Source organism: Rhinolophus sinicus, chromosome 18, assembly GCF_057876585.1.
Source record: "Rhinolophus sinicus isolate RSI-liver-muscle chromosome 18, RSI-T2T, whole genome shotgun sequence".
NCBI classification, from domain to species: domain Eukaryota; kingdom Metazoa; phylum Chordata; class Mammalia; order Chiroptera; family Rhinolophidae; genus Rhinolophus; species Rhinolophus sinicus.
In genome coordinates this window covers 14,006,521-14,033,889 of record NC_142518.1, presented here as the reverse complement: position 1 = coordinate 14,033,889, position 27,369 = coordinate 14,006,521, and positions in this window count along the sequence as shown.

Below are 27,369 nucleotides of genomic sequence, written 5' to 3'. Positions count from 1 at the left end.
AAAAAGAAAAAGTAACTGGGAAACCCAGGTGTGGGGACAAAGCCCCAGAGAGCAGTTTCCAGGCTCTCGGCCTCACATAGAAAGGTGTTGGCTCAGGTAGTCGATGGCCATCAGCTGTGACTAGTTGGGCATCAGCTGTTACCGGTTAGCCATTAACTACTAATATAACTGCCATGGCTAAGCTAGCAAGCGCCCAGTGTGGGTTGCGGATTGCAGTTAGCATGGCGGAGTGCAGCTAGCAAGTGAGGTTGGTTGTCAGAGAAGCGGTCAACAGGTTGCGGATCGTGTGACTCCTGCTTCCTGTGTCTCCAACCCAGCTGCCAGTGAGACTATAGTGATATGACTCCCCTATCTATGGCTCCGTGGGTGTTCCTTTTTGGCCTCACCATGTCCTGCGTTCTTGTGTGGGGAGCGGGACCAGAGACTCCGCATGACACCCTGCAGCACACCAGGTATGAGGCTTTAGGATGTAACTGTTTCATTGAGAAAAATGGTTTGTAAAACCATTTTGAACTTCTCTGAAAGTTTCAGTCTTTATTAAGATGTTCTGGTGCTTAAGTTATTTCAACTTTAATCAAATATTATCCTCATATAATATTTGATATACATGATATATAGATATCGTATATATCCATTAAAGTCACAGTGTTTTTAAGAAAATGAATATTTATTTGATAAATACTGCATTTCTTAAAATATTGTATAGAATAGTGGTTTAAAAGATTTGGTGGGGGGGAAGGTAGATTGTTACCATTATTAAAGGATTAACTCTCAGTAAACGCATATTTGAGAAACTAGTTGCTGTACCTAAAATTAAAGAAATATAGATGTTATCCTTTCCAAGAGAGACAATAAATAACCATCTTAAGAAAATTGATTTAAAATTTCCAAGACTTTAAGTAACTGAAATAAAAAGCCAGACATAAGTGTCTAAAGGCCTTTCTTTCAACCTGATGATTAAAGGAGGGAGTTTGACGTTTCTTATGGTAACTTAAAGTTGATGAGAGAATGAGTGGATCTGGTAAATAAACCAGAACACCCCACTTCTAATGGATCAGTTATGTCCATAAGAAATGAATGTCTAATTTCTGTAACTCTATTAGCTCAGTTTAGATCTATGAAGACAGTGAGCCAGCAACACACAGAAGTGCCCTAGAATCAAAAGATGCAGTTGGGAATCTCAACTCCACTACTTTCTAGCTGCATATGGCCTTGGGAAGTTTACTTATCCACTCCAGACCTTAGATTTCTGATCTATAAAATGGGTCTAATAAATATTAGCTACTATCACCAACGTGTTATAATGATATCTGTCATTTGTAAAGTGTTTTTCTGTGCCACGTGCTGCACTACACACACATACATATACACTTAAAAGTATGAGACAGGTATTTTTAATTCCCATTTAATAGATGTAGAGACTGAGGCTCAGATAAGTTAAATATCTCACATAGGGTCACATGGCTTATATGTGGTCAATCTAGGATTTGAACAAAAGCCTGTCTGATTCTATAGACAATGATCCTAACTTACAAAACTAAACATCCTTTACATGTTGTAATAAGAAAGACAAACAACTTTGAACTTGCATTATGACCCACATCACAATTAATCCATGGTGTGAGGAGTGCTTGCTAATCTTGCCTGTTCCTTAGGTGGTTTAAGAATATATAAAAAAGAACTTTATGTAAAAACTATGAACCACAAACTGGCTTTGGGATGTAACTGAGATAGATATATCATATAGTTGTGAAACAGGAGGGGAAACAGATTAGTTTGTGAGGTTTACAGGCAGAGCTATGGACCCACAGTTATTGCAAGATGTGGTCACAGTCACTCAGCAGACGCAACAAATCTCACCTCACTGTGGAAAAATAAAGTCAAAAAACACACCAAACCCCACTGTGACATTAGAATCCTCCTGAACCTAGAACTCCAGGCAACCACTGACATTGACTGAGATTGGCAGATAATATATAACAGGAGCTCATGGACTCACATAGGCCACAAAATTCCACTAATATAGCAAATCTTAACTCTGGTGCAAGGCTGGGCTGGCTCTATTGGTTCTAGAATTTTAGATGTGAAGATATCTAAGTGGGTCCTAAGCTGGTGTCAAATCCTTGGAGTAACACTAGCATTTAAGACAGGAAAGAAGCTGTGATTTCTGGCCAACAGGCCATACCTTTTGAGCCAGTTAGATATTCTAGATTCATATTGCTTTGTGTTTATTTGTCCTTTGTTATCCTTGATCTTTAAGTGAAATATGGTTTAAAGAACTTGTTCAATTATTCTATGATTTTCTTAGGGAGAGAGCGAGGTATCCATGTTTATCCAGGGGTTAAACAGAACAGTTTGACGACTGTCTCAGTGAAAGTTACCTAATTATCTAAAAGGAAAGTAGACTGAAGGTAATAATGCTCAAAACTTTGAGGGACAGTTGTTCCTTCCCACATGGAGTTGTTCTGTAAATCAAACAACATTTTCTTTATTCCAGTCACCTTCTAATTATTAAACCGATAACATTTTCAAGTCTAATTTGAATCCTGTTAAACATTTGACCCTGATGAATTCTTTTTCCTTCTTAAAATGCTCTCCTTACTTGAATTCCTTCTCTCTTAGTTTTGTGCCAAGTATTTTTCAGACTTTTTCATAAGTTCCTCTTCTTTTACCTGATGTTTAAATGCTGGTTTTCTCCCAGGGTTCTCCATGCCCTAGCTATTTCCCTTTTGACTTTATACATACATATTATACATACCACATCTCAGTGATTCCATTGCCATGATCTTAATCATTAAGTACCCAAAGGCTACATATTATCATGAGAAAGACAAACAACATTGGACCATTGCATAATACACGTAATTATTCCCTGTTGTTATCCTAGAGAGGTGGAATAGAATGCTCCACCCGCCCCAACCTAATATCAGTTTTGATATTGAGATTGATGACACTGCATATGCACCAAGAGGGCAGAAATAGATTTATTATTCACATAATAAGACTTTCTGGGGGAGAAGGGTGTGTCCTCAAGCAGGTCCAGAAATGGCTTGAGAGAGCAGGGATGGGTGGCTGGCTTTGGATTTTATTGTAGTTTTGTAGTGAGGCAGGAGGTAAGTGTTCTCTTGCATGGGCTGGGGCTTGCATAATTTGAACTTCTCCCTGGCACCAAAGTAGGGAGCATCCACAGGCCTTCTTATCAACTTGCCTAGATGTAGGGGCAGAGAGAGTGGCAGGAGTCAAACATCAAAGCTGTCAGTAGTCAAACATTAAAAATGGAGTCAGACTCTTTATTGCAGATCCCATCATAATTAAGTCATAATTAATTTAGGTTTGACTACTACAAATCAACTTCAGTTCAATTGTCCCTTCTGACTTATAGAATTGCCAGACTGATCTTTCTACTTAGATGTCTGACAGAGCTCTCAGAGTCAACATGTTCAAAACTGAGCTCTTATTACCATATAAGTTAATGACCTCTCAATCTACTTGGTTTTTCAAAATAGAAGGATGAGAGACGTACTAGATGTTTCTTTCCTCTCACCACCCCCTCCCTGCTCTTTTCTATCAGTTATAAGGTCCTATTGATTCTACCTTTGATGACCTTACTGATCCATACCCTCCTCCTCTTGTAGATCCTCACTGACTACCTCAGTTCAGTCCCTTGTAGTTGCTTTACTGCATTACTGCAGTAGCCAGATTCTAATGGCCACTGTGCTTCTCGTATCATTCTCCTGATAATCACCCCCCACACACATTTACCACCTTGACCCCAAATGAAAATATGATCATGTCACTCTCCTATTTAAAACTTTTTTTTTTTTTTAAGGAGGGCACAGCTCACAGTGGCCCATGTGGGGATCGAACCACCAACCTTGGTGTTATTAGCACCACGCTCTAACCAACTGAGCTAACCGGCCATCCCTCTTCTGTTGTTTTTGATCAGCCATAAGTTAAAGTATAAATGTCTTACAGTGTCATACAAAAGCTTTTGTGTTTTGACCTCAACCTATTCCTTTGGCCTCATGCACTTACTCTGCTGTCCTGACTCCTATTCTTTCCTATTCACCCTGGGTTTCAGTTATACCAGAATACTTCCTGTTCTTCAAATGATCTGCAGCCATTTTTGTCCCTATGCCTTTTCACATGCTGCTCCTTTTGCGCGGAAGATGCTTTATGTCCCTGTCCTCTAGGCAGCCATATTTACTCTTCAAGTCTGAATGCAAATAATATCTGCTCTATGAGGCTTTGCTTGATTTTCCCAGGCCACATTAGTAGCATAGCTCCCTCTGCATAATGAGTATAGTAACCATTTATTCTGTGCCTGACACTGTGCTAAGTCCTTTACATACATTATATTGGGCAATCATGTAGTAACTTCAGGAATTAAGTATTGATGTCCTTGTTTTAAACATAAGGATATTAAGGTATAGAGAGTTGTAGTAACTTACGAAAGATCACATTGCTATCAAGTAGTGGATCTGGATTTTCAACCCAAACTAGTTATCTAGACCATTCCTCATCATCATGATGTTGCTTAAGTGTATATGTCTAATGACCTATCTGGCCCTGTAGTCATTTTTGTATTTCCTGGCCCAAACAAACAGTAGTGCTAACATATGTATGTTATATGTTAAAGAGACCAGGATCTGTGGGGGTCAGACTGAGCAACTGTCAAAGAACAATATAATACAGCCATTAAATTCATGGTAAAATGTTAAATCATACCATTATATTTAAAACCTGGAAAAGCTGAATAGGAAAAGACTGAGATTAGATGGTCATTTCTGCTTTCTTGTTCAAATATAAATAAGGAAAAAAATGGCTAGTCTTAAAAACCATGAAGTAATTGAAGTAAAAACAGTGTAAAAGGTCTGTAACAGTTATATGTCACAGCATCCAAATTCCTCAGTTACATCTTGAATGGTCCATAAACAGAAATGACTCTGGCTTCTGCCATCTGTTCCCTGCATTCAAGAATAAGTACCATGGAAGGGACTGAGAATGCATTTTATGCAAGAACTGTCACACAAAGAGCAGACATTAAGACTGAAATTGCAGCTCTCAGACTGAGGAGCTGAACAATAGCCGAAGATGGAAGAAATCCTAACAGCTGGCAAGTCAGGGAAAGGAAGATAGGAAAATGAGTCTCATTGTTTATCTAACTTCCAAAGGTGAAGTCATAAAAACCATACAACCTAATTGCAGCTCTATTGTCATTCTAGGAGTGTCTTTTTGCATCACTCACATCTACCCACCTGGGTTCCATTCTTCCTATTGATCTTATTCATCATTTATGATATAGTTCAAATGCCACCTCTTTTGTGATATATCCCAGGTCCTCCAGTCAGCACTGATAACCCACTCTTTTTGCTCACAAAGAAACCTATTTGTACCTCAATTTAGCACTTTTATAGTTTGATTAGAAACCAAGTTTGAGCTTCTTGAGAGGAGAGAACAATTCTTTCTTATCTTCTATGCTCTTGCCAACTGCCTGTCTCAGAGCTGAGCTCAAACTAAGCTTTCACTGAAGGCTTGTTGAATTGAAATAAATCTGTTAAGGTTAAGGAATTACTCAACTACACGTTTAAGTCTTTCTTGCCCAAGTGACTTGTTCCTCTAAGGAGAAATTTTAGACTCAGGAAATCTCAAATCATCTCCTTTGAGTTCTGTTTGCACTTGATAATTTTTACTGAAATTTTAACTTCTGAATTGCACACTTTATTAGCACAAAGGACTTCCTCAGAGAGAAAACTCAGATGTCACATATAATCTTGGTTGAGTCATGCTTTAATATCCCTTTGACTTTCCCAATTCTTTGGGAATTTTTTGTCGAATTTCCTGGAAAACAGCAGCAGCAGCTGCTCCTGCCACTAGAGCTAATTATATTGGCCAACTCATATATATGCTACAATTATCAGAGGTCAAAGTAAGTACGACTGACCTAAGAGGGAGCTCTGATTGATGAAGCAGCCAAGAAAGTGGACCTAAAATCCTGTAGTGTGTGGGAAATAGAAAATGAGATGTTTGGGCAGAGAAAATGAATGATAAAACTTATGATGAGAGAGAATTTGTTCTCTCCACCTTAAAAGTCTTTAAATTTTTATTTAATCATTGGGGTATCCATTTTAAACTCAAACTTAGAGATTTTCCTAAGGCCATTTTGTAAAATGGAAGAAAACTAGAACTATTAATATTATTGTGGCATACGGGCACAGATAGAATGACTTACCAGCATCGGTTTTCAAAGTTCTGTGCTACATTGTCACATCCATTAGAATGATTTTGGCTGCAAGTAACAGAAAACCCAACTCAAATTAGCTTAAGCCACAGGGTATTTATTATTTCATATAACAAAATGTCAAGAGTTAGTGTGGCTCCACAGTTTATTATTTCAATTGTTCAATGATTTATTTTATCATGGATTCGGGTTCTTTATTTTCTGTATGGTAGCTCATCTCATGGTTGTAAAATGGCTGTAGTAGCTCCACCATTACCTATTTGTACACCTACGTACAGAGGCAGAAAAATAAATACATGTTTCTTGTTTTTAGTTAAGGAACATTTCCCAGATGTTTCCCCCTATAACTAACCACAAGACAAGATTTGCTTTCACATATCACTGGCCAGTCACTGGCCAGGATGAGTTGGTGGTAGAATCACTATGATTGGCTTGATCAACTCAAGAGTCATCCACTGAGGCTATGGATGAAGCCCCACAAGGAGGGGGTATTGAAGCACCACAAGGAGGAGTCATGTAGTTCTGTACTGTTTGAAACGAAGAAGGGGCCAAATCTCCTGGGGAGGCCACCCAAACTGGATGCTACAATAACTTTCTTGTAAAAATATCAGTGGTATTCAAAGAGTTCACATACAATATCATTGCCCTTTAATATAGTTCTGAACATGGGTTACTCATTGCCAGAGAAGAGGAGAATATTATTTCAGGATGACTGGGGGCCGGGGGGCATGAGAGAGTATTTGCTCCTGGGAGGAGTAGGAGAGAGAAATTGATTAAGAAATTTAGAAGATTATCAGAGAAAATGCAAGAAACGGATAGAGAGATGCATGATGTAAGTAGGACCTTTGTCATAAGCTCATAATAGAACAAGTGCTATGTGTTCTGAACTGTAATTGAAATGTTGAGCACACTTTGCAGTGCTAACTAGATAATAACCTTTTTAAATTAAAAACCACATTTTTCATTCTAACAGTTCAAAGAAAATGGAATACACCATTTCTTCCTCACAGTACTTCCCAATAACATTAGATATAAGAAAGAATTCCCAAGCAGGGAGAGTTGGTTATCTTAGAATCTCCATAGGATGTTTTTCTCAGTAGCAACTTGTTGTCTAGCCTAGATGGGTTTCTATCTGAAGTATGGATGGTTTGCCAACTGAATCTGAAGGCACTGTCCAGGCATAGGTTTTCGCATAGATTTATTGCAATTAAGACAGGCCTTTTGCACCAAACTTAAAATCCCACTCTTTCACACTCATTCTTTTTAATGTTCCTGAGGGGAGTTACATTATAAGAGATTTTGAATTTTGGTCCCATATCACTTTTCCTCAACTCTACATACAAAAAACCAGTGCTATTGTTGGGAAGGATATGTTTAAGCATCATTTTAGAACCTCTTTCTCGGAATTTTCCCAGGTGGAATGGCATTGCTTTTAACAGACATGACTCATCAGTATATCCAGGTGAGGGAAAGAGGCACAAGCAGCAGTCATAATATTTATTAGTTTCTATAGAACTACAGTCTAACTCAATCATGCTGTTTATTCTAGTACTTTCTGCTTCAGGCAGGGAGGAGAAAGGTCAGGAACAATTCTATTTACTGAATCGTTTTATTGACTGCCTCTTGTCATTTCTTTCCTACAAGAGATGTTACATTATAGATAACTGTGAGGGGCTAATTTCACTGTTTGTATGAGTTAAGAGAGACTGGGAACATCTTTACACTTAGAACACAATGCAGAGTTTCTTGTGAAAAACACGATACTATTTTGTTTTGTGAGAATATACAGGTAGTTTTTTAAAATCATGAAATAATTTCCAACCTTCACCAGTAAATTTTAAATGATATCATTTATTAAAATAGGAGTAAATCATTGAATTAAAAATTTTGATTCATGTAATCAAAATTTATAACTGAGTTCTCCCAAATTCCTCAAACTTGGGAAGGTACTCTCAATTTAATACCTAAGTAAAATGGCTTAAGTCCATATCCCATATAGTGGGAGACTGAGCATTTTCCAATATCTCTAAGAATTCTTAGGGAAGCATAACATTCTACTCTTCTCTAGGTATCTACATTCCTCTGCATTTGCTATTCAACACTGTTCATTAGAAATACAACGAAAGCCACATATATAGTTTCAAATTTTCTTGTATCCACATTAAGAAAAGCAAAACAAAGCAAATGAAATTAATTTTAATGTTATATCTTTTAAAATGCAGTATGTGTAAATATTACCATTTCAACATGTGGCACCAGCTATAATTCAAGTGTTCAATATTTATATGTGGCTAGTGGCTACTTGTATTTGACAGCATAAATCTAAATCCTCATGTCTCATTTCCAATGATGGGTCTCTTCTTCCCTCTTTGCCAACCCTAACATGGAACACTGACCCTTTTCCTGATTCCCCAAAGCAATCATGAATGAAGGCTTTTGCTTGTACCACACTTTAAGGCTTGGGAAGAGTGGAGGATGGTTAATTACATCATTACACAGCTAGCCTAACCACTGGACTACTGGAAATCCCAAGTCTTAGTGTCCTTCTGCCATTTTTGTCATAAATAATTTCTTTCTGAGAATTTCTTCCCAAACTACAACATCCCACCAGGCTTCTAAGTACAATATTAAGGATAAAGGATCATGGGCATGAAAGGAATATATTCCAGAACTTAAACAACAAGAGAAATGTCAAAATCCTACCATCTTCCCCTTTTCAAGGTCACAGGTAGCCTTTCCTGAATTCACCAAGTAAATATGAATCCTTATGGAAACTTGGCTGAACTTTTCTTAAGGCAGTCAACATATTTTGCCTTGTAAAAGCAGCATATTTATTTACTTAGACCCAACCTTATTCCCCACAGAATTTGAGGCCTGCCTTGTTTTTAAAACAAACTCTCCTCTTAATTGTGTTTCCTTGCCTATTTATAATAGCTCCTGAGGTCTCTGCCTTGTGCCAGCCAAATTCTATCTCTTGATTTGGATGCTCATGCCACTTTCCACTGTTGGCTTGTCTAACCAAAACACAGTCACTACCTGGTCCCGATTCATCTTTCTTAGTACCTGTGTGTGTTACCAACCTGCTTTCCTCATGTCTGCACATTCCTTGACATCTCTGCCATTCCATCAATCTTCCAGGACACTACATGTGACCCAAGTTAACTTAGTTTGAGCCAAAATGTAACTTTGTATATTTCTAACCAAAATTATAGCTGATACAGGCTTGAGAATAAACTGATTTATAAGACAAAAATCTCAAATAAACTGGAGGTGAGATACTGGCTATTAATGAAAACTAAATCACAAACTAAAGAAACTGTTTCGGATGGCTACAAAGCTTGGCTGTTAATAGCCCTGGACATCTAACTCTTCCCAGTGCCATGTACTACTGCACGTACTTGCCCCATAGAGCATAATGAGCCTTTATAGCCGTTGCTTTGGTGACAATTTTGACTGTAACACATTAAAGCATTTTAACAATAATCTACATCCTTCATTACAAAATTAGAAGAACAGATAAAAATGCAGCCATGGTAGGATACTTTAAAGTATGTTTGTGGCAGGGGTGGGGGAGATCTTTATTATTCTTACAGAGTTTGAGAATTCCCAAACCTTCTGGCTTGCAAATATTAGTATATAACCAAAACAATATATATGTTAACATTTTTGATTATCATCAAACATAAAATGTAAAGTTTCAATGAAAATGCCTCTCTTAATGATGAGAATATGGCTTTTACTATTTAATCATGTAGTTAAGGAAGACTATCACTTACTGCTAGAATGAGACAGGTGTCACCATCATTCTCTTCCAGTTTTACATGTTATGTATGTAAGCACTGAGCAAGCTTGTGCACAAACAGAAGTAGATGAGAAGGAGTTTACTGTAGCAATGCCACTCAGTTCTTTGAGCATCTTTTTAGTTTTATCCCCAAAATCACATGTAATCAACAACTTGATTAAATACTTTTTTCAATTTTGCTCAAAGCACAGAATTAGAAGCTGTGACTGGCAAAGAATTTGTTATTATCCTCTCATTCACCCTTCACTTTTACAACAATGAAATCAATATTTCAATTTGTCCTCTTGTTTGGCACCAGGGATGTTTCCACACCCAGGGCAATGCTGAATAGTAAGGTTCAGGATGGTTGAGAAATAGGCTTTTCTTTTTGTAAAGGGGGAGAAATAGGATTCTAACAGCAAATGTGGGAAAGGAAAAGCAGAAGAATGGCAAGCACGTTCTCTATCAGACCAATTTTAGGAAAGAATACACAGGAGAGCTGAAGACGTAGAAATTGATTCCTTTAAAGCTATCCAGGACTACATTCCCTTTGGCTAATTTTTGCGTACCTGAAGAACTCCTCAAAGTCTCCAGTCTAAAAGCATCTGTAGTACAGCACACAAGAATCACTCCATCCTTAGGGTTCTTTTGGCATTACTGAATGATATTCAACTAATTAATAATCATCTACTACATTGGAAATTTTCTTGTATTCTTCATTTAGTTTTATGTATGCATAGGGAATGGTTTAATTCCCCCCTAAACGTTTATTAATTCTTATTTTCCTAATTAGATTATAAACTGAAGATCAGGACTGGATGTTATTTATTGCCTCACCCATCACATTACTATTTAGAAAGCTGAACTGTGTTTGATTGATTGGTTACTGGTGCCTGTTAACCCTTGTCTTGGCTTTGTTAAGCAAGTTCCTCCCTCCCTAATCCCGCCTCTTCTTCAAAACACACTCCTGTACAGACTGCTTATCCCTAAAAGTGGTTCCTACAAACAAAGAGGTTCAGGTCTCTGTGGTTGTAGTTGGCTGGCTCTGTTTTTAGATCCTGGTTAACCCCAGACCACACGCTGATGTGGCAGTTAAAGGGAAACGCAGGACGCCTGAGGGGAGTATGGCACTTTAAGTTTTGGAGTATTTGAACTGCTTGTCATGACTTATAGGTGGCCAACTACCATATTTGGGAGGTAATTTATTAGACATATACCAATTTTAAATTGTTATATATTCTTGAAGGACTGAAGCTTTTATCCATATGTGGCAATATAATGGCTATGATAACCTTCCCTTTTTATCTTATAGACCATCAAAATTAAAAACTTTTGCTCTGTGAAAACCCTGTTAAGAGGATAAAAAGATGAGCTATAGTGAGAAAATATTTGCCAACTATATATCCAATGAAGGACTCATATCTAAGGAAGTCTCAAAAGTCAATAGTAAAAAAACAAGTGATTGAATTAGAAAATGAGAAAAGACATCAAAAGACACTTCATTGAAGAATATATACAAATGGCAAATATTTTCTCACTATAGCTCATCTTTTTATCCTCTTAACAGGGTTTTCACAGAGCAAAAGTTTTTAATTTTGATGGTCTATAAGATAAAAAGGGAAGGTTATCATAGCCATTATATTGCCACATATGGATAAAAGCTTCAGTCCTTCAAGAATATATAACAATTTAAAATTGGTATATGTCTAATAAATTACCTCCCAAATATGGTAGTTGGCCACCTGTAAGTCATGACAAGCAGTTCAAATACTCCAAAACTTAAAGTGCCATACTCCCCTCAGGCGTCCTGCGTTTCCCTTTAACTGCCACATCAGCGTGTGGTCTGGGGTTAACCAGGATCTAAAAACAGAGCCAGCCAACTACAACCACAGAGACCTGAACCTCTTTGTTTGTAGGAACCACTTTTTAGGGATAAGCAATCTGTACAGGAGTGTGTTTTGAAGAAGAGGCGGGATTAGGGAGGGAGGAACTTGCTTAACAAAGCCAAATAAAGCTAAAATAAAAAATAGTGACAACACCAAATGCTGGTGAGGATGTGGATAAAATATGGGTGTGGAAAATGGTACAGCCATTCTGGAAAACAGTTTGGCAGCTTCTAAAAAAAACTAAACATACATTTGCCATGACCCAGCAATCACACTCCTGGGCATTTATTCTAGAAAATCGAAAACATATATACACACGCAAAAACCTGTACATAATTGTTCATGGCAGCTTACTTGCAATAGTAAAAAACTAGAAACTATTAAATTGTCCTACAGCCATTGAATAGTTAAACAAAGTGGTACATCCATACTATTGAATGCTACTCAGCAATGAAAAAGAATGAACTACTGATGTACACAAACACTTGGATGGATCTCAAGGCAGGATGCTGAGTTCAAAGAGCCAAACTGAAAAGGTCACATACTGTATGATTAATTTTTTATGATATTCTCAAAATGACAATATTATAAAGGAGAACAGACTAGTGGTTTCCAGGGGTTAGGGATGGTGGAGGTTGAGGGGATGAATATGACTACAAAGAGAGATCTTTGTGGTGATAGAATAGTTCTGTATCTTGATTGTCATGGTAGTTACAGAATCAATCTATTTGCTAATAACAGAATCTATTTGATAAAATGACATAGAACTGTATACATACTTCATACAATGTCAGTTTCCTAATTTTGCTATTGTCCTATAGTTATGTAAGATGGAACCATTGGGGGAAATTGGGTGAAGGGTACCTGGGACCTCTCTATACTACCTTTGCAACTTCCTATGACTCTAATTATTTAAAGTAAAAAGTTACAAAAACTCCATTATTGTATTTTTCCTTTCTAGAAGTTCTAGTTGGCTGTTTTTCATACCTGCTTTGACCCTGTTCTTTTATTTCTATAAGCATCGTTATTTTTTTATTTGGTACCTGATAATACTAATATCTCAAGTTTTATGTGTCTGTTTCTATTGCCTGTTAGTTCTTCTGGTTCTTCCTTGTGGTGCTTTGTTTCTTGTATGTTTTGTGATTTTTAACTCTGAGATGTTCATTTTCCTTGGAACGTTATTTTTACTAATTCTTCAAAGTCTGGATTGAAATTGAGTTCTCCCAGAACAAATTTCTATTTGCTTCTGCAGTCTGCTGGAAGTGGTACCAAACATGAATTACATTAAATTTAATTTTTCACTCGAGATTTTTGCCATATAAATGGTATGAATTTGAACTGTAACCTCTAGAGAGGGCTTTCTTATGATAGTGAATTCTCAGGGGATAATTTCATGTTATTGTCATCTACTAGAAGAGTCAAGACAGGCAAGTGTTCTTTCTCCTTCTGTGGCAGGGATTGATTTTTCATTCACCCTTATTCCATGTATGTGGTGGGTGTGGTTCTTTGGAGCCACATGTATATAGGATGGGTGACTGACTGCAAACTATACCTAGAATGGTCCTGGTCCTATCCTCAACACCTTGGACATTAGTGAAAGGAAGAAACTCAAAATCTCCAAGGTTTGGCAAAACCCCAAGGTCAAAAGCTGCTTTTGGCACTGCACTTCCCTCCCACATGCCCCCTCCCCTGCCCATCCTCCAGGTTCTTGATTTAACTTTTTTTTGGGTCTCCATTGATTTTCTACTTTTATTAGAGTTCAACAACAATGGTTCCCTTTGTATTTTAGCCAGCATTTTACAGTTTCAGTAGAGAGGGTAATTCATGCTGTGTAATCTGACATACAGACTGAAATGGAAGTCTGCCAAATTTTCTTTTCTTACATATGTTTTTAAACTCCCTGTTTTGTATTTTCTAGCCTTCCAAAAAATACCACACCCATAAACCCACACACGCACACAGCCCCATGAGTCACAAAGCAGTGCTTTTGTTCTATTCAGTTTTGTTTTAAATCCTAACTAGTCCTTGCTCAAATTTTGTGCCCCTAAAAACTTAAGCTAGATGATTTTATTTGAAGATGAAATGGATATCCATGAGCAATGTGTAAAATATCACAATGACAAGTCTAAAAAATTTTAGAGGTTGATATGAGCATAAACAGAGATTTCATGACAGGTAAATCTGAATAGAAAACCTTTGCTGGCTTTCAGACAGGCTCATAAGAGCACATTTTCACAGCTAACACAACGAGGCAACAAGAAATCCCTGGCTTTACCATGCCTGGGAAGGTAAATGTGGACCAAAGTGCCATCATGTATATCTCTCTGAGAGAATTCCACCTGTGATTTCTCAAGGAAACTAATATGGAAGGAAATTTCTTACCAGAAGAATCCGGCAAATTTGTTTGCTTCCCTGAGTTATTATCTAGGATAAGCCTCTGGTCTGCAGTGAGCACTGAGGTTGAATTTAATTGAAGGTAAAATAAATTCACATTAAGCTCTTCAAGAGGGGACAGAACAGTTTCTTCTTAAGTAGCTCAAGTTCTTGGCTTCTGTAGACCATTCTTTTCTTAAAAGAGGTAGTGGGAGTTTGATTAATGTCTTAATTAAAATGTCTCCCCTTCTTGTAAGAAAAAAACAGTCTATTCATGTTTCAAGACAAAACAAAGATTGGACTTACCCCTCCTTTTGCTTGCTTTCTTTTGCCTCAGGTATATGGCCACCCTTTGCTAACTGCTAGAAATTTGCTTGATTAATGCTAAATATTCTCTTTTCTCTGAGTTTTGGAAGATTCTGGAAGGCTTGCTAAAGCTTACCTGATTGGAAAATACATATTGACATTATATAGGCCTTTCATTTACATCACTTTTAGTCACAAATCTGTTCTTGCCCTGAATTCTCTCTTTCTCATGGCAGAGGTCTCTGATAGCACATATCCGAGGGCATTTTCTGGTATTTGTGCAGCCCTTCTCCCTCTGATAAAATGAACATTTGTTCAATAACAGACAATGATAACAAAAAATTGTAAGGTCTTGCAACTAACAGCACATAAAGCAGACAGGGAAGTCAAGCATAGACTTTGAAAAAATAAGTGATGGTGTTGGAAATGTTATTTAAAACTCCAGATAACTTTAATTGGAATGGAAGACTAAACTGAGAGATACTAAAAAAGCATGCATTACATAATTGGCAACCTGGAAATAAACCAGAAAATAATGATTCAAATATATAAGTCATGAATTAAGGTTGGATGATATAATAATAATAAAATAACTAACATGTATATGTGTGTGTGTGTATATATATATATATATATATACATATATATACATATATATATGTGTGTGTGTGTAAGAAATATATATATATTTCTTCACAGTTTCCAAAGAATTTACTAAACACATTAATTTATTTGTATCCAACAAGTTTATGTGTTATGAAATAATTACTTATAAAACCTAGACTAAACCAAAAATGAAATTGAAAAAGATTTGGAAAAGGTAGTAAGTTAAATGATGTTAGAAAACCATCATGAAGAGATATTGTGTCCTCTGTCTAAATCACAGCTCTGATCAAATCATTTCACAGCAAAATATCCTCTGAAGGCCCTCTATTGCCAACAGAGTTAAGTTCAAAGTCCTTTGTGAGGCAGACAAAGGGATACAGTGTTTTCAGCTTACCATTTTGATCTCATCTCTAAACATTCCACCCTGCTCAAGAACTTAACATCCAGCCACACAACTGTTTACCAATTGATCCCAGGATAGTTGTCTTTTTCCTGTTTTTGTTGCTATTTTTATTGTAAAAAGAATATATAGTTTTGTGTCAAATTCACATTGTATAGAAAAATATGTAATATAAAAGTATAAATTTCCATTCCTCTCCAACATCCTCACCCAACCTAATTAACCAGAAAGCCATTTCTGGCTATCAGCAGTTCGTTGGATTTTTTAAAGACATTTTCTATGCATATAAAGTACATGTGACAAATAAAAATACTATAGTTACCTTAAGCTTATATAGTGCATGATATTATATAGACTATAACATACATTTTATATACAATACACATTTCATATATATGATATATTTATTATAAGAAAAAATATATATCAATATATAGCTTACAAATAAAACAAGGTCTTTTGCTACTGACACTGATTTCATCACAATATCATATTCAGAATAATCCAAATTTAACTTTCTAAAACACTGAACTCTATGCTTTCATTAAAACATCTTGAACAGAGAATAGGGAGTGGGGAATAATACCCCAGTAAATTTTCAAAAATTTCTCTTTAAACAATTCTCTCCCTCAAAGTTGCCATAATTGCTCTCTCCCCCTCCCTCCCTCCCTCCCTCCCTCCCTCCCTCCCTCCCTCCCTCCCCCCTCCCTCCCCCCCATCTCTCCCTCTTCCTCTCTTTCTGTCTCCCTCTCCCCTCCAGCCCTCTCCCTCCGTCTCCCCCTCCCCCTCTCTCTCCCTTTTTCCAACAAACTACAGCCCACCTATTTCTTTTCTCCTCAGGTAGCACCACAGTCTGCCTAATGTGAATCAAATTAGAGTCTCTAAGCTTCTCTAAGTTAGTATTCCATCTGTTATCTCTAAACAGTACCACAAAAACTCAGGATCTGAGAAACACAAGTAAATAACAATCGTCCTTAGAAGGGGAAAGGATTGCTGGAGGGGGGCAGATTGGATTGTATATTTACCTTTAAATATAAATATCAAAGTATAAGTATATGTGTGTATGAGTGTGTGTGTGTATAAAATTAAAATTTTTCTGTATTCTGTAACTTGATGTTTGATGTTTTTGCTAACAGCCTTTGCAAGTTAGCTTCATTTTCTGAAAGTATTGCATACTTGATTTATTACCTTATGTAGGGGTGCCATAATTATTCAACCTTTCCCTTATTGGTGAACATTTAGGTTGTTTTCATTTTTTACAATTATAAATAGCACGACTTCATTGCACATATATTTTGGCTCTGTCTTCTTTTGGAACTCTGTCCAGTTTGTCCTACTGCTTCTTTATGACAAAGTCTCCATAATAGGAGGTCAAAAATACTTCTGTTTGAATTTCCATTCAAGTTCCCAAACTGAGGACAACAGGTATTAAATATCCCCTTTCTAACACCAGGGCCAAGATACTGTCAGGCATCTTCTTAGGGTTTAACAAGAGGTGGACCCTCACCCCTATAACCCTAACCAACCCATAAAGAAAGCTAAACAATTTGATGAGAGTTCACTCATCAAAAGAAAGGTGTTCCATAAATAAGAGTATTCGTGGGATTTTAGTGAATTGTTGACCTAGTGAGGTGTATTTGGGAATTTTCTCTCTCTTGTGCTCCAGCCAGTTTTTAACTACCAATACCTGGATGTTTTTTCTGAAGCTGCAGATGGCTTCTCTGCTTCATCACAGGGCAAGCTGAAAATGTTGGGAAACTAACATCCCAGTAATGGCCCTCAACCAACGCCTCTCTCGCATTTGTCTATAAATACCTTAGCTTCCTTGCATCTCAAGTAGAACTTTGATGCAGATGTTTTACATCAGCTCTTGAGTTTCCCCAAAAAGGGGTAGAGAAAGAGATCTTGGCCAATGCTTTAAGTCAGTAGATAGGAAAAATAAAGTCATTTTCTGTTTGTACTCTCTTGAGTTTAGACTGTATAATAAACTAGTTACATATATCTCCTGTACCATTCTTTTCTACCACTTGCCCAGGTGATCTTGGGCAAAATTTTAACCTTCTGTTTCTTTATCTGCACAATAAAATCCTCATAAGATTGATAAAGGATTCAATGTCAGTAAAACACTAGTCTGATATACAGTAGATGCTCAATAAATGCTGGCTAGAGATATTATTATTCTTAATCCCTATAAATAGTATCATTCATTTGATTTAAAACCACAAACTCATTTTTTGACCTCTGCCTCAGTTTTAGCCTTCACATATCTCAGCAATTTCCTTTTTTTTTTAAATCAAATCTACCTTTTTAATTACTCTTAAATCCATTGCTCCTCCTTCATGACTATTATCTCTGAGCTAATTTTCTGCATTTATTAGTTACCCAGGTTTTTGTAATAGCCTTTTCCTTGCTGTTCATCCCACCTCTAAATTTTTTTCTCTTCCAAACAATTCTATAGACCAATGTCCAAATTAGTTTCCCAAAGGACCCCTTTGATCTTGGCCTCCCTTGCTCAGTAAAACATCTCCCTTCCCTACTACAGAATGAAGTTCAGATTCTTAGTTATAGCATTAGAAGTCCTGTACAATCTGACCATGTCTTACATTTCTCATTTTTCTTCTATTATGATCCTGTGTGTATTCTTTGCTTCTGTCTACCTGGCTGAAAAGTAATACTCTCTGCTTCTGGAAAACACCTCACACTTCATTGTCTTTCTTGTTTTGATTATGCCATTCCTGCTTTCTGGAACAGCCTTCCCTTTATCTCTGCCTGTCTAAAACTAACTATGCTTTTAGACTTATATTACAGGCACCTGTTTTATGAAGATTTCTCTGATCCCTGCAAGGGCCTATGATACTTTTATCCTTTGAATTGCCGCCATGAGTACCTCTTCCATAGCTCCACGTTGTATTCATGGCTACATTATAATTATTAAGCACTTTTCTTCTCCTTCTAATAGATTGTGAGTTTTATGACAGGAGGAAAATCTAAATCATTTGTGTATTCCTTATTGTGTTCAGTTAATGCTTTGAAGCATCAACTTTAGTGCCTGCCATATATAGCCTAAACCGTGGTAGTAACTAAGCTAAGTAAGGTGAATTTATGTTAGGTTAAATTCTATCCTAAGGATTGTGAAGCACATCAAACCCTTTAAAGAAAAAAGCACACCATATGTAAAGAAATACTTGGATTGGATTGTGATGAAGCTCTATCCCCAGTTTGATTCAGTTGGTCTGCAGTGGGACCTAGGTGGCATTTTTTTAAAGCCTACCCCTCCCAGTCACCCACCCCAAATTTTAATATACAGCCAAGGTTGAGATCTAGGATCACTGATCTAAGATAGATATCACAGGTAAAGATATCTTACCTTTGAATTAAAGAAAACAACAATCAGTGAATACATAAACTATGTGTACTTTTACATTCTATATCCAAGAGTTAATTACTTGCATACTTTAAATAACATTTTTTCTTGGTTGGTAAAAAATTTATGTTTGTATTTAGAAAATATTCTCTTATATGAGTCTTTACTTCTCACTAGGGAGCTTGGTTTTTTTTTCATTTGCTTTTAAGTACTTCGTGGGGAAGTTAAACAAACATTCAGGAGAGACTGGTCATTGTTCTTCCCTGCTTTGACTATTTATCATGTTCTTTGGCTTTGAGATTTATTTAAACTTCATTGATACTTCTGCAATGCCTTGCTTTTTTGGGGCATTGCCATTTTGGTACCCCTTGTCATTATGCGAGGTATGATCAAGAAATACGGTGAATGTTTAAATAAAAAAAATTTACAGTAAAAGACACATTGCCGTTAATCCCCTCAAAATACTCCCCCTCGCTTTGAACACACTTATCCCATCGTTCTTGCCACTTTCTGAAGCAGTTCTGCAAGTCCTCTTTTGTGAGTGTCTTTAGTTGCGCTGTCTGGCTGCCTCGATGTCCTGAATCATTTTGACTTTGGGGAAGAGCCAGAAGTCGCACGGTGCCAGATGCGGTGAATAAGGTGGATGAGGACACACCGTAATGTTTTTATTTGACAGAAATTGCTGTACCAGAAGCGATGTGTGACATGGAGCATTATCACAATGAAGAATGAAGTAAAGACACTCACAGAAGAAGACTTTCAGAACTGCTTCAGAAAGGGGCAAGAATGATGGGGTAAGTGTGTTCAAAGCGAGGGGGAGTATTTTGTGTGTGGGGGGAGGTTAATGACAATGTGCCTTACTGTAATAAGTTATTTAAACATTCACCATATTTGTCAATCACAAGGCCACTGTATTATTGAACTTCAGGCTGGCCTGGGGTCTTCCCCTGTTAGCTACTATCTTGAAATGTGTCCTGACCTCTCTGCATATTTTCCTAGTTTGCGGACCATGAATATATCCTGTTGCTCTGTAACCCTAAGTGTTATCTTCTATTCTGTTTTTCATCTTCAGCCTTCCCAAGCTTCTTAGAGTGAATTCACTCTAAGATGCCCCTCAACTTCATGATCACCCCATCCCGTTTTTTGAGCAAATTCTAGTTTATGCAAGTAGTGTCAATCATAGCATCAAGTAGAGAAGGAGAGGGATTCATAGTAGTGATGGAGCTTGACTTAAAGCTACATAGTAAGCCACACCTGAAAGAGAAGAGAGAACTCGGCTTCCACATTGTCTACAAGGATCCTGGCCCTCAATTGAGCCCAGGTTGTGGTTCTCTTAGGAAGAACTCAAATGTGGCTCTCATTGACCTATGTGGGCTTAACTCTAAAGCAGGCTGGGAAAGTTACTTTCTGTCACAGAAAGTTAATGACAGAAGAGTAGGACTGAGGCCAAACAAAATAACTTATGTGTAAAAGTGGTCTCTAGTAGGGGCTGACAGTCTAAATGACAGTAGTCATTACCGCTGAGTTTGGCACACCTTTGTACACTATCAGGCCTTTCTTGTTGCCCCGTTACCCACAGCCTTCTCTTTCTCTCTAGCATGAATCTCCTTCAAGGTCCTGACTTTTATCCACTTCTTGCTTCTCCTAACCTAGCATGCCATAAGCCAAATAACCTGTCATAAAGAACAACAGGGGGAAAGCCAAGAATCTCAAAACTTACCTCAGTTCAGGGTCTCCAGGTCTAACTCAGAAACTGCAGGGAATTTTGCTCTCCAGCTAAATGGAACACCCTCTTCCTGGAAATTCCTGTGATCTTACCTCTTACATTTCCACAGCGGATCCAGAGTACAGAGCCTTACTGATGGACAACATAGGAAAGTTCTAGTGGCATTTAGCTCTTGGGCTCAGAAAACTGATTGTAATGTAATTATATCCAGAATCAATATATAAACACAACTTTTAGAGGTTCATTTCAAATCAGGCACATAATTAGAAGATGAAGACATGTTATATGGAATAATCAAGTATGTTTGCCAAACTTAGTAATCACACCAAAGCTTAAGATTTTATTGCATCAAAAGATTGCATTTTAATATGATCTGTATGTGTGTGTGTGTGTGTGTGTAACGTAAAAGCTTTATTTACAACTGAACCATTAAACAGAGCACTACCATTAAAAAGTGTTACAAATCTTGCTTAGATATTTCAAAATGTAACTCCACATAATCACTTTGGAAAACTCTAAAGCTAAACACACACCTACCCTATGACTCAGCAATTCCATGCTTCAAAAATACCCAAGAAAAATAAGTACATATGTCCACAAAAGACATATATAAGAATATTCACAAGAGTTTGTTCATAATAGCCAAAGCTGGAAACAAACCAAGTGCTCATCAACAGGGGAATGAATAATTAAATAGCAGTATATTCATACAATGGAAAATTATACAGCCATAAAAAGAACATGCTGCTGATACACATAACAATATGGATGAACCCCACATATATTATGTTGAGTGAAAGAACCCAGACTTAGAAGAGTACATGTGTATGATTCCATTTATAGCAAATTCAAGAGGAGGCAAACTAGCTGAGGAAGACAAGAGACCGAATACTGGTTACCTGGGGGTGGGTGTATATGAGAATGTAGACGGGGAAGAGGAAGGAGGGAACTTTGGGAGGGTACTAAAAATATTCTGTATCTTGATCTGGGTGATGGTTATAGGAAGGGGAGCAGGAAGGCTTGGGGGAATGTGTACTTATACAGTAAAAATTACCAAGCTGTATATTTAACATTAGTGCACTTTCATAGTATACTCTGTCTACTATATCTCAGAAAAAAATTAACTCCAACATACCGCCATAAAAAACATTAGAAGCAATTTTCCTTAAGTCATTTACATTTAAATGGCTAAAGCCAGATGTGTTTCAGTGCTCAACACATGTGCATGTCTAAAATAATCAGCCTTTGGTAGACCTGATTGTTTGGCATAACAAAAATGGCTGATGTTTATACACTCATTCTTTTGTTTAAGTAGCTCAAAGGCCTTATAAATTGATTTCACTATGTGGGTGTTATGAACATGGTAAGTCTCATTTTTAAGAACACTTCTCTTGCATCTCAGGAGGGTGAGTTTATGAAAAAAATAATTTAAAGACTTAAAAATCTGAGTACAGACTTCTGTTTTTATTTATCTTATTATTCTACACAGCAGAAGTGCCATGAAGATTGTCATAGGCCTTAAGGAAATCTTGCGAGGCAGTGCAGTCTGGTGATTCACAGTCTCCTCCATTTCCTAGAAATATGAGCTTGGGCAATGGATATTGCCCAATGGCTAAAATGACTATTATTTTGGAATAATAGTTATGAGGATTAAATAAGTTAATATGTTTACAAGGCATAGATCTGTCCCTGGCACATGATATGTGCTAATAAATGTTAGCTTCTTTATCACTTTGAAGAAATCAGATGGCAAGTATAGAAGAAAGTCAACTATTAATAGTATGTTATCTCCTTTGCAGTACAGAAAACTCTCAACTTTAGTGCCTTTTCTTTGTAAATAGGATGCATTTCTCCAAAACAGCAGTATTCTCTCATGTCAAAAACCCATTGAAAACAGAGACTGTGGGTACAATAATATTAGGGCACATATGTATTATGTCACGCTGAAAAGTGAGCAGAGCTATTCTAATTAACCTACAGACCTGTGAGCACGAGAAGAAATGTTTTTATTGTATACTACTGAGTTTTGATTGAGGTGGTTTATTATATAGCATTATGTGTTAATAGCTGACTAATACACTAAGTAGCTGATAGTCTAAAGCAGAGGTTGGCAAACTATGGCCAGAGGGCCAATTTTGACTTGTGGCCTATTATTTTATGGTTCATAAACAAAGAATGATTTTTATATTTTTAAAAGGTTGTTTAAAAATATAACAAATAATAAGAATATGCAATGAAGACATTTAAAAAGATTTTTATTAAAATATAGCTAGCATACAACATTTTATTAGTTTCAGGGGTGCACTATAGTTATTCAACATTTATATACCTAAAGAAGTGATCACCATGATAAGTCCAGCAACCATCTGACACCGTAACACGCTATCACAATATTATTGACTATATTCCCCATGCTGTACATTACATCCCCATGACTTGTTTGTTTTACACCTGGAAATTTGAACCTCTTATTCCCCTTTATCTTTACCCCCTGTTTAATTTTTAAATTACAGTTGACATTCCATATTATTTTACATTAATTTCAGGTGTACAGCATAGTGGTTAGACATTTATGTAATTTAGGAAGTGATCCCCCTGACCAGTACCCACCTGGCACTATACACAGTTATTACCATATTATTGACTATATTCCCTATGCTTTACTTTACATCTCCATGACTATTTTGTAACTACGAATTTTTACTTCTTAATGACTTCACATTTTTCACCCACCCACCCTAACCCCCCTTGCCATCAAAATGTTCTCTGTATGTATGAGTTTGTTTCTGTTTTGTTTGTTTGTTCATTTTGTCCTTTAGATTCCACATATAAGCAAAATCACATTGCATCTGTCTTTCTCTGTCTGACATACTCCACTCAGCACAATACCCTCCAGGTCCATCCATGCCACTGCAGATGGCAAGAACCCATTCCCTTCCATGGCAAAGCAATATTCCATTGTAGCTATGTACCACCTCCTCTTTATCCATTCATCCATTGATAGACACGCAGGCTGCCTCCACATCTTGGTCTTTATAAACAATGCTGCAATGAACATGTGGATATACATGACCCCTCAAAGTAGCATTTGGGGTTTCTTCAGATAAATAGCCAGAAGTGAGATTACTGGGTCCTTCTTTGTCTCTTGTTATAGCCTCTGTTTTAAAGTCTATTTTGTGTGGTATAAGTATTACTACCCCAGCTTTTTCACTATTTCCTTTTCATGACATGCCATTTTTCATTTCTTTACTTTTACTCTGTGTGTCTTTTTATCTAAAGCAAGTCTCTGGTAGGCAGCATATGTAAGGGTCTTGTTTTCTTATCCATTCAGTCCTCCTGTGTCTTTTGATTGAAGCATTTAATCCATTTACGTTGAAAGTAATTGTTGATAGGTTGTAGTCATTGCCATTTTATTATTCATATTTTTTTATCTTTTTTTTTTTCTTCTTAAAGAAGTCCCCTTAATCTTTCTTGTAATATTGGTTTGGTGGTGATGAACTTTAGCTTTCTCTTGTCTGGGAAGCTCTGTAACTGTCTTTCGATTCTAAATGATAGCTTCACTGGGTAGTGAAATCTTGGTTGTAGGTCCTTGCTTTTCATTACTTTGAATATTTCTTGCCAATCCCTTCTGGCCTGCAAAGTTTCTGTTGAGAAAGCATATGACAGTTTTATGGGAGCTCCCTTATAGGTAACTAACTGCTTTCTCTTGCTGCTTTTAAGATTCTTTCTTTGTCATTAACTTTTGGGATTTTAGTTATGATATGTCTTGGTATGGGCCTTTTTGGGTTCATCTTTTTGGGTCTCTCTGTGCTTCCTGGGCTTGCATGTTTATTTTCTTTGCCAGGTTAGGGAAGTTTTCCATCTTTATTTCTTCAAATAGGTCCCCCCCCCCCCATGATTTGTATAACAATTTGTTTTTAATTGGACAAATAGGTTTTTAATTCCTTGCTCTCTCTCTCCTCCTTCTGGTACTCCTGTAATGTGAATATTGGTACACTTGATGTTGTCCCAGAAGCCCCTTAAACTATCTTAATTTTTTTTGGATTTTTCTTCTTTTTGCTGTTCTGATTGTGTGTTTTCTGCTACCTTATCATCTAAATTGCTGATTGAATTCTCTGCTTCATCTAATCTGTTGATTCCCTCCAATGTAGTCTCATTTCAGTTATAGTAGTCTTCATTTTTGACTGGTTCTTTTTTGTTTTCTATCTCCATTTTTATGTTTCCTATCTGTTTGTTGAATTCTCCTTGAAATCACTGAACATCCTTATAACCAGTGTTTTGAACTCGGCATCTAGTAGATTGCTTATCTCCATATTGTTAAGTTCTTTTTCTGCAGCTTTGTTCTGTTCTTTTATTTGGGACATGTTTCTTCGTATCTGGCTGCCTCCTTGTGTTTGTTTCTATACATTTAGTAGGGCTGCTATATCTCTCTGTCTTAGTAGAGTGGTGTTATGTAATAGGTGTCCTGTGGGGCCCAGTGGCACAGTCCCTCTGGTCACCTGAGCTGAGTGTTCCAGGTGTGTCCCTTGTGTGGGTTGTATGTGCCCTGCTGTTGTAGTTGAGCCTTGGTTACTGTTTGCATGTCCATAGGAGGGATTGACCCTTGGGTTGATGGGTTGTTAGGACTGGCTGTGACTACAGTGGAAGAGCTCTTGTGCAGGGGCTGACCCTATGGAACAGGATTTGCTGTACTGGCTCTTTGGAAAGTGGGCTCCTGGGAAAACATGATTTCGAAAAAAGTACTCTATAGCTAGTGGAGTATGTGCAGCTCCTGCTATTTTTTGTTAGCATTGGTGGATATTGTTGAATGAGCAAGTAAAGCTGTGAGAGGTGAAGCAGTGATATTTAATAAGCACCATCACATTAACACAGCCGTACAATAGCTGGCAATGAAAAATACCACTGCTTATATTTAGATGTCTATCTTAGGTGCAAAACAATTCTATATTTACTACCACTCTGTTGGTGGAGAAAGATCCTGGAAGGACATGGACCATTAGTCCCCAGTGCTTACACAATATAGAACAATGTTTTTGTAGCCAAAAATTTGGATTCTAAGCTACTTTTGGTATTTCATCTTACCAAAATATTATGGATAGGGGTGCAAGTGAGTGTTGTAATACTAGGTAGTTTCTTTATTTAAAAATCTAACTTATTTTGATTATGTTTTATACCATATCGTTTTATTTAATTTGAAAAGAGCCTGAAAGTCAAATTCCTAATTAGGAAAGAGATTCAGCTTTGGGTGTGTGTGTGTCTGTTTATCCCAAGAAATCAATGTCCCTTACAGAAAAGCCAGAGAATAGAGTTTATCTGGGTCATCAATATAATTGTCTGCCTCTCTCTCCTTAGGAGGTCTCCCATTACTGTTATTTTTATACCTCATTCTAGCCTTTGCTGATATTTCAATGTTGTCAATACAGCATTTGAGCCTTAAATTAGTCCTGAACTTTACTTAAAAAAATATGGAGCTATATATTTGCTATTTGGATTTGCATTTTCTTATTTTGTAAGAATATAAGGAAACTGCAATATAGTTACTAACCTGAAAACAATATATATTTTTAAAATCAGAGACTGCCTGGGTAGAATAATCTTAGAGCAAAAGTGTGTGTTTTGTCAAGTTGAGGCTGAGGGCATTTGTGAAAAGCTTTGAATCTTGTTCTAGGCTTGTCTCTGCAGCTTTGTTACCTCAATTAAGTCAGCTCACCTGTACTTTTTTGTAAGATCTAACTCAAGCCTCTATGAGGTGATAGGAGGGATACCAAAAAGGGGCCCCATTCACCCAAAATATCTCATCAGCTGGGTGCTCGCAGTGGAGACAGTATTGGAGGGAAAGGAAGAGCCTTTTTGGAGGAATGGGGATGCCTCGAAGATAAGATTCTTCATTTTCTCAGTTTTGACTGGAGTCAGTTTCAGGGGTTATAGGCAGTGGACATTAAAACTTGCTTGTAATCTTACTCCTTGAAGAATAAGGCATTGCTTGTGAGATTGCCTAAGTTCTCTAGAAAGTAAGCACGTTATGGCAGGATGAAAAGTCTCAATACCCGAACCCCTTTGACATTAGGACGGAGAGATTTTTCTCCTGAGAGGACAGGTGAAGCTTTTCTTAAATGTAAGAAAGTGGGCTTGGTGAACTTCAACTGGCCATTCTGCTTCTGTAACCTCTGGATGAATGCGTGAAGACATGATTATTGGGGTCCTAAAGGACTCCATGAAATCACAGTTTTCAGTGACTATATGATTACATTTTCATAACCAGTCAGTATATGCGTGATTGACATCCAGGCTTTTTATGGTTTAATCCAGCTTCCCATCCCCAGTCTGTATGCAATTTCGTGTCATCTTATCCCATCCTGTCACATTCCATTCCTTTTCATTCTATTCAAACCCGTTTCATCCCACCACTTTCCACAAGTGTTGAATATCTACTCTGCACAAAGCATTGTTGGGTGCTCTGAGATGGGAAGTGATTTAGGCATCGTAACAACCTTCAAGGAACATAGAATCCCATTGGAGATACCAGCTTATATGTATGGAACAAATAGTAAATAACACAGGACCACGTGCAACTAAGTGACCAATTGTGAACACACATTCAGTATTTAAGAGAAGGGAAATGTAGGCTTACATGATCAGAGATGGCTTCAGGGAAAAGATGGGCTTGAGCTAGACTTGATGGATGA